The sequence below is a fragment of the Panthera tigris genome, chromosome B3 (assembly GCF_018350195.1).
Source record: "Panthera tigris isolate Pti1 chromosome B3, P.tigris_Pti1_mat1.1, whole genome shotgun sequence".
NCBI lineage: Eukaryota > Metazoa > Chordata > Mammalia > Carnivora > Felidae > Panthera > Panthera tigris.
The window spans coordinates 97,842,945-97,855,571 of record NC_056665.1 but is presented as its reverse complement, the minus strand read 5'-3'; the positions used below and the strand labels follow the sequence as shown (position 1 = coordinate 97,855,571).

At 35.6% G+C, this 12,627-nt stretch overlaps 1 protein-coding gene and 1 pseudogene across 3 annotated transcripts in view; one reads left to right on the top strand and one right to left on the bottom strand.

Annotated features, from left to right (window-relative positions):
* The window catches only part of ATL1 (atlastin GTPase 1), a 73,005-nt gene that overhangs the window by 46,019 nt on the left and 14,359 nt on the right, over positions 1-12,627 (bottom strand). The gene's annotated exons all lie outside the window — the stretch shown is intronic.
* On the top strand, positions 8,881-9,021 carry LOC122239850 (annotated as a pseudogene).

Below are 12,627 nucleotides of genomic sequence, written 5' to 3'. Positions count from 1 at the left end.
CTATTGAGATGATCATCTGGTTTTCCACCTCTACTCTGTTAATGTAGTAAGTAATGTATCTTTAAGTTTTTGTATAAACCTAATATTTTCAAGGTGCAATATCTTATTATATACTATTGATTCAGTTCATGAAAATCTTGTTTAGGAATTGTGCATCTATATTCACAAATGAATTGAATTTACAATTTTCCTTTCTCATTTTTGTCTTTGGCAAGTATAATATTCCATGTGACATTAGCTTTATAAAATGAATTAGCAAATGCTTTCTTTTCTATCTTCAAAAAGAGTTTGTAATAAAAATTAGAGGGGCGCCTGGGTGGCTCAGTAGGTTAAGCGCTGGACTTTGGTTCAGGTCATGATCTCATGGTTGTGGGTTCAAGCCCATGTCAGGCTCTGTGCTGACAGCTCAGAGTGCTGGAGCCTGCTTCAGATTCTGTGTCTTCCTCTTTCTCTGCCCCTCCCCTACTCACGCTCTTTGTCTCTCTCAAAAATAAATATTTTTAAAAATTTTTAAAAATTAGAGCAAACAGTTCTTTAGAATTTTGATAGATCTTGCCTATAAAACTGTCTGGGCCTATTGTTTTTTTGTGAGATGACTTTTAACTGTTACCTCAATTTCATTATACTTATGATGCAATAGTTACATTAGTACTAATAAAGTTTTACATTTCTTCTTGAGAAAAATTTTGGTCCATTTTATCTTTCTAGGAATTTTTCTCCATTGTCTAAAACTTAAAGAAAAAGTCAGTAAAGATGTAGAAGATTTAAATAGTATCATTAGCCAACCTGACCAGTTTGACATCTAATTGCAAAACCATGCATTCTTTTAAAGTTCATATGGGATATTTACCAAATAGATCATGTACTGGTTCATATATCAGATGTTATCACATTCCAAATTATTAAAATATTGCAAAAAATGTGTTCTCTAATAATAAAGAAATTAAACTAGAAATCAATAACTCTATATTTAGAAAATTCCTAAATACATTGAAATTAAGCAGTAAATTTCTAAATACCTCTGGATAAAAGAAAATATAATGGAAATTAGAAAATGTTGTAAACTAAATAATCTAATGAATGTAACCTATTCATCAGTGATATTATACTATCTTAATCAAAATAGCTTTATGAAAAGTCATTACATATAGTAGTGCAAGCTGGTCCTATCTTCTAATTATTAACAGTTGGGGGTGTTTTGACTCTTTCCATATAAGTATTAGAATCAATAAGTTGGAGTGTAGTATTTTAATTATACAAAGATAGTTAAAATATAACATATCAGAAACTTGCTGAGAGGAAATTTACACTTTGAAATGCATTTAATAGAAAATATGCTTGAAGAAGCATAATCTAATATTAATCCTAAGTAAGAAAAAGAATTGCTTATTAAATTCAAAGAAAAGAAAAAGTAGGAATAAAGATGTGGGAAATCAATGGACCAGAAATAGAGATCAACCAGAATGATTTAATAATTTAAGACAATTCAAAGAAAATAAAAGATAAAATCACATATCAATAATACCAGATATGACAAAGAGATATCACTACAGATCCTACAGATATTTAAAAAATAATATGAGGAGAATGACATCAGCATCATGGTGACATGAGCCCTTCCTCATGAGTTTCTCACCTCTTTGATTTAAAACTAACTGGACATCTATAACGAAAGAAAAAGAGAAAGAAAAAAAGAGCCTCTCCACAACATACTAGAACACCCAAGAGATCCATTCATCTGTGCACCAAAAAGTGGGTGGACTGGACCACAGAGGAGGCTGCAGGGAGAGAGAGGAAGTCATGGAACCTAGGGCTATAGAGCCTCCAGCATCAAGTATATTAGCTGGGAAGCATAAGCCTTTAAAGAGGTACATTGTAAAGGCAATGAGTGGGTGTCTGCCAGGCTGGTTCTGCATTCTGCAGCTGGAGGGACCTTTGCTCTCTCTGAGGTAAAAATGCAGTAAAGGGGGAGACAGAAAGGAAAAAGAAGTAGGCAAAGAGAACTGAAGAAAAATGTCTCCTGCTGTCTGCCCCAGGGTTCTGACAAAAGGACCACACAGGGACCTCTGAGACCCAAATCCCTCCATTCAAGGAGTCCCTACTAGGCTGGCTTCCAGCTATGGACAACCCCAAATTCCAAGTGCTAAGTACACATTTCCTACCTCTAAAGCCACCCACCCTTTTTCCCCCTCTTCTAGCTTTATATATATAAATAAATAAACATAATATATATATCAATGCTCCTAACTTTAGCAGCTGTAAGCTCTTGTCAAGGAAACCAAAAACATGTGCTATAGCACCACCTTCTGGAAAACAAAAGGAAGACTTCTAATTACCAAATCTATTGAACTGTTTGAATCAAAGCAAATAAAACCTTGCCTAAATGAGAAAGGTATCTGCAACTTCGAATGTGGTAGCAGAGGCACTTTTCATCAAACAACATGAAAAAGTCATATTAATATGGCATTGTAAAAAGAAAATGACAATTTTCCAGCAACCAAATCCAAAGACATGGAAGGGAATACTGTGATCTGACAAAGAATTCAAAATTGCTGTTATGAAGAAATTCAATGAGCTACAAGAAAACTCAGAAAGGCAATACAATGATATCAGAAATAAAATGAATGAACAGAAGGAGTACTTTACCAAAGAGATTGAAATTCTTTTTAAAAACTATTTATTTATTTTGGGGAGAGTATAAGCAGGGGAGGGGTAGAGGGGGTGTGTGGACAGAGGATCCAAAGCAGGCTCTGTGCTGACACACTGACAGCAGCAAGCCCAATGTGGTTCTCGAACTTACAAACTGTGAGATCATGACCTGAGCTGAAGTCGGATGCTCAACCAACTGAGCCACCCAGGTGCCCTGAGACTGAAATCCTTAAAAAAAAAAAAAAAAAAAAAAAAAAAAGCAATTCTGGAGCTGGAGAACTCAGTAAATGAAATGAAGAATGTATTAGAATGCATTGGAAATAGAGATCAGATAGAAGAAAGAATGAGTAAGCTAGAAGATAGGAATCTTGAAGTGACTCCGGTGGGGTGCCTGGCTGTCTCAGTTGATGAAGCATGAGACCCTTGATTTTGGGGTTGTGAGTTCAAGCCCATATTGGGTGTAGGGCTTACTTAAAAAAAAAAAGACTCAGGTGGAATAGAGGAGAGAGAACTAAGATTTTTTAAAAGTGAAAAAATACTATGAGAACCACCAGACCCATTAGAAAAGTCAACCTAAGAAGAATGGGTATATCAGAATGAGAAGAGAGAGAGAAGGGGGCAGAGTTTATTTTAAAAAAATAGCTGAGAACCTTCCAAATCTGGGGAAAGAACTGTATATACAAATCCATGAAGCCAATAGAATAACTTATTACACAAAAAGAACTTCTCTAAGATACATATTAAGATTACCAAAAATCAATGAAAATAAAGAATTTTAAAAGTAGCCAGGGAAGGGGCACCTGGGTGGCTCAGTCAGTTGAGTATCCAACTCTTGATTTTGGCTCACTTCATGATCTCACAGTTCATGAGTTTGAGCCCTACATAGGGCTCTGTACCATCAGTGCATGGCTTGCCTGAGATTCTCTCCTTCTCCCACTCTCTCTGCTCCTTCCTTGCTTATGTATACACTCTCTCTCTCAAAATAAATGAATAAGCTTAAAAAAATTTTTTTTTAAGTATCCAGGGGAAGACAGTAACTTACAAAGGAATCCCATCAGTCAATCAGCAGATTTCTCAGCAGAAACTCTATAGGCCAGGAGAGAGTGGAATGGCGTATTTAAAATAAAAACTGCCAGCCAAGAAGACTCTATCTGAAAAAATGATCTTTCAGCTATGAAAGAGAAATAAAATTTTTTCTAGACAAGCAAAAGATAAGAGTTCATTCTACCACCACTAGACCTGCCTTGTAAGAAATGTTGAAAGGAATTCTTCAAGCTAAAACAAAAAGACAAAAGTACACAAAACTGATTAAGGTAACAGAAATAGGAAACTTTTTTTACAATTGTATATTAAACTCTTACAGTATAACAGTTAAATGAAAAGAGCATTAAAAATAACTATAGTTACAACTTGGTAATAAAATCATAGCATATAAGGAAAAATTTTGACATCAAAAATAAAAAAGAGGAAGAGTTAAAGGATGGTACTTTTATAGGCGAATAAAGATAAATTGTTATGACCAAAGACTTTTTAATCTATGAAATGTTTTATGTAAACTTAATTGAGTTTATTTATTTGTGAGTTAGAGCCCCATGTTGGGCTCTGAGCTGGCAGCTCAAAGCTTTCTTTGGATTCTCTCTCTCTCTCTCTTTCTGCCCTCCCCTGCTCATGCTCTCTCAGCCTCTCTTAAAATAAATAAACTTGGGGTGCCTGGGTGGCTCAGTCGGTTGAGCGTCCGACTTTAGCTCAGGTCACGATCTCACGGTTCGTGAGTTTGAGCCCCGCATCAGGCTCTGGGCTGATGGCTCAGAGCCTGGAGCCTGCTTCTGATTCTGTGTCTCCCTCTCTCTCTGCCCCTCCCCCATTCATGCTCTGTCTCTCTCTGTCTCAAAAATAAATAAACATTAAAATAAATAAATAAATAAATAAACTTAAGCACAAAGCAAAACCTAAAGCAGTGATATGAAAAAAAAAAAAAAAAACAAAACAAAACCAGGAGACTGAGCACAGCACCATGGAAAACCACTAACTTGTAAAGGCAGACAAAAACAAAAGGAAAAATAAACAGTGGAGAGAAAAATAACAAGAAGGCAAAATATAAAATGGCAGTGTAAATCTTTGCATATCTATAATCACCCTAATATAAATGAATTAAACTCACCAACCAGAAGGCATAGAGTAGCTAGATGGATTTAAAAAAACAAAAAACAGGACCCAACTATATGCTGCCTACAGGACACTCTTTTGTCTATAAAGACACACCTAGGCTCAAAAAGAATGGAAGATGCTATTCCAAGCAAATGGAAACAAAAAGAAGGTGGGCATAGCCATACTTACATCAGACAAAATACACTTCAAGTCAAAAAGTGTAACAAGAGACAAAGAAGGTCAGTAATAATGATAAACAGGTCAGCACATCAGAGCATAAATACATATGCTCCCAATAGCCAAGCACCAAAATATATTAAGCAAATAGTAACTGATCTTAAGGGAGAAGTTGATAACAATAAGATCATTTCAGGAGGCTTCAATATTCCACTTTCAGCAATGGATAGATTGTCCAGACAGAACATCAATAAGCAGATATTGATATGGACCATACTTCAGAACAAACGGACTTGAACATTTCTTCCAACAGCAGCAGAATATGCACTCTTTTCAAATGCACGTGGTAAATTCTCCAAGATAGCTCATATGATAGGCTACAAAATAAATTTTGTCCAGTTTAAGAACACGGAAATCAAGGGGTGCCTGGGTGGCTCAGCCAGGTAAGCATCAGCCTCTTGATTTCAGTTCAGGTAATGACCTCACACTTTCATGAGTTAGAGCCCCATGTTGGGCTCTGAGCTGGCAGCTCAAAGCTTTCTTCAGATTCTCTCTCTCTCTCTCTCTCTCTCTCTTTCTGCCCTCCCCCGCTCATGCTCTCTCAGCCTCTCTTAAAATAAATAAACTTAAAAAAATAAAATAAAAAGAACACTGAAATCATGCTAACTATCTTCTCTGACAATGGTATCAAACTAGAAATCAACAAGAGGAAAATGAGAAGATTGACAAATGTGTGGAAACTAAACAGCACACTTCTTTTCTTTTTAGAAATTTATTTATTTTGAGAAAGACAGAGTGCAAGCAGGGGAGGGGCAGAGAGAGAGGGAAGGACAGAGGATCCAAAGTGGGCTCTGTGCTGACAGCAGAGAGTCGATGTGGGACTTGAACTGCAAAATCATGACCTGAGCCGGGGTTGTATGCTTAACCCACTGAGCCACCAGGTGCCCCTAAACAACACCCTTCTAAACAGAATATTGGATCAAAGAAGAAATCAAAAGGGAAATAAAAAATTATCTCAAAAAAAATGAAAATGAAATAGAACATATCAAATACTCTGGGAGACAGTAAAAGCGTTCTGAGAGGAAAGTTTATAGTTTATATATATAAAAGGTTTCTTATATTAAGAAATCAGAAAGATCTCAAGAAACAACCTAACTTTACACCTTAAGGAACTAGAAAATGAAAAACAAATTAAGCCCAAAGTTAGCAGAAGGAAGGAAATACTACAGATCAGAGCAGAAATAAATAGAGACCAAAAAAAAAAAAAAAAAAAAAAAAAAACCAATAGAAAAAACAATGAAACTAAGAGCTGGTTCTTAAAAAAGCTAAAATGGACAAACCTTTACCTAGACTAAGAAAAACAGAAGAGACTCAAATAAAATTAGAAATTAAGAGGAAACATTACAACTGACACTACAAAAACACACAGAATTAGAAGAGACTACTATGAACAATTTTATTATTTTTAAAAATTTTTTATTACATTTCTTTATTTTTGAGAGGCAGAGACAGAGCATGAGTGGGGGAGGGGAAGAGAGAGAGGGAGACACAGAATCCGAAGCAGGCTCCAGGCTCTGAGCTGTCAGCCCAGAGCCCCACACAGGGCTCAAACCCACGAATCGTGAGATCATGACCTGGGCCGAAGTCGGACATTCAACCGACTGAGCCACCCAGGCGCCCCTACTATGAACAATTTTACATCAACAAATTACATAACCTAGAAGAAATGGCATACATTTCTAAAAATGTACAACCTACCAAGACTGAATCAGGAAGAAACAGGAACAAACTGAACAGAGCAATAACAAGTAAAAGGATTGAATCAGTAATCAAAAAACTTCTATCACAGAAAACTCCAGGACCAGATGGCTTCTACCAAACATTTAAAGAATTAACATCAATCCTCTTCAATAATAATGAAATAAATAACCCAATTTAAAAATGGGCAAAAGACGTGAACCAATGCTTCACTAAGGAAAATATATGGACAGAAAATAAGGACATAAATTTTATCATGTGTACATTATACATTCATTTTATTTTTTTAAAAGTTTTATTTATTTTCAAGACAGAGAGAGACAGAGCATGAACGGAGGAGGGGTAGAGAGAGACACACACACAGAATCCCAAGCAGGCTCCAGGCTCTGAGCTGTCAGCACAGAGCCTGACGCGAGGCTCGAACTCACGAGCTGTAAGAACATGACCTGAGCCCAAGTGGGACACCCAACCGACTGAGCCACCCAGGCGCCCCTATACATTCAGTTTTAATAATAAAAATATCATTGGGGCGCCTGGGTGGCTCGGTTGGTTAAGCGGTCATGATTTCATGGTTTGTGAGTACGAGCCCTGTATCAGGCTTTCTGCTGTCAGCACAGAGCCTACTCCAGATCCTCTGTCCACCTCTCTCTGTGCTTCTACCCGGCTTGCACTTACTCTCTCTCTAAAATAAATAAACGTTTAAAAATAATAATAAAAATATCATTTATATACCAGTATAAAACCTGACAGATCTAGTAATAAATCTAACTGATGTGCTGATAAATATTTAACAACCATCCCTTAGCAGTAGGTAGGTATGGGAAAATCCTGATTTGTAGTGTTTGCCAGTTTCTGTGATATAAATACTACCACCATGGCTCATTTCTATCTACCAGTGAGACTCACTGAATGTGGAACTGGGAAGATATGCACCTGATCAGCTCTCAGGAGCTAGTATGAGCTGCTCCAATGTATCACTGAATTGCAATGGAAGATATTTAAGACCTCTACAGAAAAATAGAAAACATTATTGAAAGAGGTATATACATGTCCTCAGATTAGAAGACTGTATTATAGGGGCGCCTGGGTGGCTCAGTCGGTTAAGCGTCCGACTTCGGCTCAGGTCATGATCTCATAGTTTGTGAGTTTGAGCCCCGCATCGGGCTCTGTGCTGACAGCTTAGAGCCTGGAGCCTGCTTCCTATTGTGTCTCCCTCTCTCTCTCTGCTCCTCCTCCACTCAAGCTCTGTCTCTCTCTCTCCTTCAAAAGTAAATAAAAACATTTAAAAAAAATTTTTTTAAAAAGACTGTATTATAAATGTGTCCATGTTCCCCAGTGATCTACAGTTTGGTTATAATACCAAACAAATTCTCAGTAATCTTTCTTCTACAAATTAGCAAGTTTCTTTCTTGTATAAATCCTTCTTATATAGATTTACAAGCTCAAATGGAAAGGCAAAGAGTGGAAAATAAGAAACACAATCTTGAAGAAGAATTTGGGGGATTTACACTAACAGACACCAACAGATTTTTAAAATCTACAGTAGTGAAAACAGAGTGCAACTGTCACAAGGATAGACAAGTAGACAAATAGAAAAGACTAGAGATTTCAGAAACAAATCCACACATATACTATCATCTGACGCAACAAAGGTGCCACTGCAATAAGTGAAGAAAGGATAATCTTTTCCAAAAATGATGCTAAGTCAGTGGATATTCCTATGGAGGAAAAAATGAACCCTCACCCCTTGTTCTCACTATGAATAAAAATCAGTCCCAAACAAATCTTAGACTTAAATGTGAAATAAGAAATGTGGACAAAGGATACAAATAAGAAGTTGAGAAAAACCACAGTATCAAATGGTTCCACACATACGAAAACATATTCATTTAATTAAAATTAAATTTTAATTTATTTGAATTGATTAATATTACTTTAAGTTAAAATCAAAATTTTATTTAAAAGATAGATCAATACTTTTTACCTATATCTGATTCACAAACATAAGAAGTATGATAAATCTTTTCATTGGTTGGGATGTAAATTTGTATCCTCATGCATTGCAGGTGGGAATTAAAATATATATAACATCTTTAGACAACAATTTGGCAAATAATTATCAAAAATACAATGAACATATTCCTTGACCCAGCAATACTATTTAAAAGAATTCATCCTGATGAACTCACAAGTATAGGTAGTGTGCTACAGGAAGGACAAGTCTATCACTAACACCACAAGGGTCTCTGGCCCAATGAGTGGAGTTTGACAGTAATTTTTGCTACAAGTCAAAAAATAAGTAAATAAGTAAAATTAAAAAAATAAATTAATTCATCCTGCAGATATACTCATACACATGCAAAATACTAGAAGCAATGTAAATGCCCACCAGCAAGAGACTGAATAATAAACTATGGTTTATCCACCTGTGAACCTAAGGTAGTTGTAAAGAATAAGGGAGCTCATTTGAAACAGTTACAAATATATAATGTGAAAAATAACTCAAGGTACAAAACAATGTGTATAGTGTGTAAGAAGAATGTGTTGGCATGCTGAAGGAACAGAAGGAGTATGGTATGGATGGAGCAGGCTGGGAAGGTGGTAAGGGGTGACATCAACAGACTGAGATAAGCACGGATCTGCAACAAAGTAAATATTGGGGATGAGAGAAAAAGACTTCAGTAGATGTTTGTATATGATTATCCTTTTCTACTCTACCTTTGTGTACTAGGAGTGAATGAGATAGATAACTCTGAACTTTTGGTTTATATGCTTAAGCCCTTTGAAGAGCTACATATGGACTTAATGAAGAAAAGGGAAATTATATATTAAGTGTGATGTAAGTATACTGTAAAATAAAACGAATATCTGAATCATGACTATAAAATAATGAAGTGGTTTATGGGAAGAAGTCTCATTATAATGTAGGCAAAACAGGGACGCCCTGCATGGCTCTGTCGGTTAAGTGACTGACTCGTGATTTCGGCTCAGATCATGATCTCACAGTTTGTGAAGTGAAGCTCTATGCTGATAGTGTGAAGCCTGCTTAGGATTCTCTTTCTCCCTCTCTCTGCCACTCCCCCTCTTCAAAATAAATAAAGAAACATTTTAAAAAATCCAATGTAGGCAAAACACCATATTAAAAATTCCTTTTTGGTAAGAAAACTTCTAAAAACAGAAATAATTTTTATTAAGTAGAATGAATAATAAAATAGAATGCATCTGTGGAATATTTATAAATACATAGTCATTAGTTTGCATCTCATCTAAAGTTAAGAAAGGCTTCCTATCTGAAACTATCATAACCATCAATCTATACATATATTTACGCTAATAAATATTGACATATAAAATACGTATTTAGATAAGCTACAACCCAGATATCTATCAACTGATAAACAGATAAACAAAATATGGTATATCCATTCAATGAAATACTATTCAGCAATAAAAAGAAATGCAGAACCAACATATGCTACAACATGGATAAACTTTGAAAACACAATGTTAAATAAGGGGTCACAAAGTGCCACATAGTGTATGATCCCATTTATATAAAATGCCAGGAATAGGTAAATTTATAGAGACAGAAAGTAGATGAGTGGTTGCCTAGGACTGGAGAGCAGGAGGGGATTAGGAGGTGATGCAAGTTTTCTTTTGGGGCTAATGAAATGGTCTAAAACTGAGTGATGAATGCACAACTCTGAATAAACTAAAAGCCTCTGAATTGTACACTTTAAATGAGTGAATTGTATAGTATATAATTATAGCTCAATAAAACTGTTAAACTAGAAAAACTTCAGTTCCTATTAAAAAGGTCAAAATTGAAATCACAGCCTAAAAATTTCTGGAGAATGGAAACTGTCTTACTCGTGTTTGTACTTCTTGACAAAAAAAAAAAACAAAACTTTTAAATGGAAGCTCACACAGTAGGTACCCAATACATATTTACATTAATATAAAGTAGTTCTGAAAAAGTATTGAGATGCACAGTACTATTAAGAATAAATGTTATGTGCTTGACTCATTGTTCATAACTACATTTCAGCCAAGCAATCAAGATTATCTTTGTTATAAAGAACCTAAAAATCCTTTAGAATGCATGCCAAGTTTCTTTAGCACCAGATTTTTACCCTCTTAAATATGTTTTGCTAAACTAAATTTGTTTCAATTCCCTGAACACTATGCAAATTTTTAAAAGGGAAAGAGGCAGACAACAGGATAGAAGAAAACCAGATGGGAATTAACATTTTACTATGGATGATACAAATGTATGGCTCACAAGGGGAAAACTAAAAAATATATATACTGTTTCATCTTCTCATATAGTGGATTTTATGTTCAATAAAGACTTCTGGGACTTTTCCATTCTACGTGATATTCTAAATCACTGGAAGCTGGCCACCCAGCTATAAATTTATATATGTTGAAAGGGAATCTTCAAAAATTTTAAATATGGAAAATAATCATTTTAATATATTGGAGATGTTGGGATTATGTATTTCTAATTTTCTTGACTGTAAACTTTGAAAAAAATCTATACTTCATCTTTCCAGCAAAAATTAAACCCCACAAGATGATGAACTATGAGGACGTTGGAGCCTTTACAGAGAAAAGACATAGCACCTAGGAAACGGTTTCTTAGCAACTGAAATTAAAAGGAAATATATTTTCTTACACTGTAAAATCTCTTTTGAACAAATAAACTTGAAAAGTGACTGAAAACATTTGTCTGAATGACCCAGAATGATTTCCAAAATCACAACAAAGGGAGTTCATATAGAAAGGGACAAACTGGGTTAAGGAAACAAAAACAAAACATAACTCACAAAAATGAATCTCTTAAAAATGTTTAAGCAAGAGCAGAGCTATGAACTACAATGAGATGATTACACATAGATCTCAGAACACTACCATGCTGACTCTCAGACTGTTCTGCTAGCAATACCCTTAAGGAAGAGGATTTCAAGGAATAATGCAGGTCCTACAACTTCAGAATCTTAGAAGAAATAAGTAAATCACTTAACAGTCTGTTTATTTATTTTAAATACAAAAGCATTCCATAAACTATTCAATGGATGCCTCTAGAAGAAGAATGCCATCATGATTCAGGCACTGTGTGTATGTGTGTGTGTCATATATATTCACACACACGTGAGAAGACTTAAATAGAAAGGTAAGTAACAGATAAAAAGAAGAAATGCTGGGGTGCCAGGGTGGCTGCGTCAGTTGAGTGTCCGACTTCAGCTCAGGTCACAATTTCACGGTGTGTGAGTTCCAGCCCAGCATCACGTTCTCTGCTGTCAGCGCAGAGCCAGCTTCAGATACTCTGTCCCTCTCTGTGTCTGCCCCTCCCCACCCCTGCGTGCACTCGCCCTCTCTCTCTCTCTCAAAAATGAATAAACATTTAAGAAGAAATACTAATGGGTAAGAGACATAGAGGGAAAAGTTCAGTCTTACTAGTAACTGAATAAATGCTAATTTTTAAAAAATATTTATTTATTTATTTATTTATTTATTTATTTATTTATTTATTTATTTATTTTGAGAGAAAGAGAGCACATGTGCATGAGCAGCGGAGGGGCAGAGAGAGAGAAGCCCAAGCAGGTTCAACCCTCAGCTTGGAGCCTGATGTAGGACTCGATCCCATGACCACGAAATCATGACCCGAACCGAAATCAAGAGTCATATGCTTAACCAACTGAGCTACCCAGGTGCCCCGATAAAATACTAACTAAAGGAGATAAAGTTTTTGGCTATCATAACTTACAATGGTTAAAAAAATATAAACAGTTGACCGTTGAACAATATTAGGGGTGCCAACCCCCCACATGCTCAAAAATCCACATATAACTTTTGACTCTCCCAAAATTTAACTACTAATAGCCTACTGTT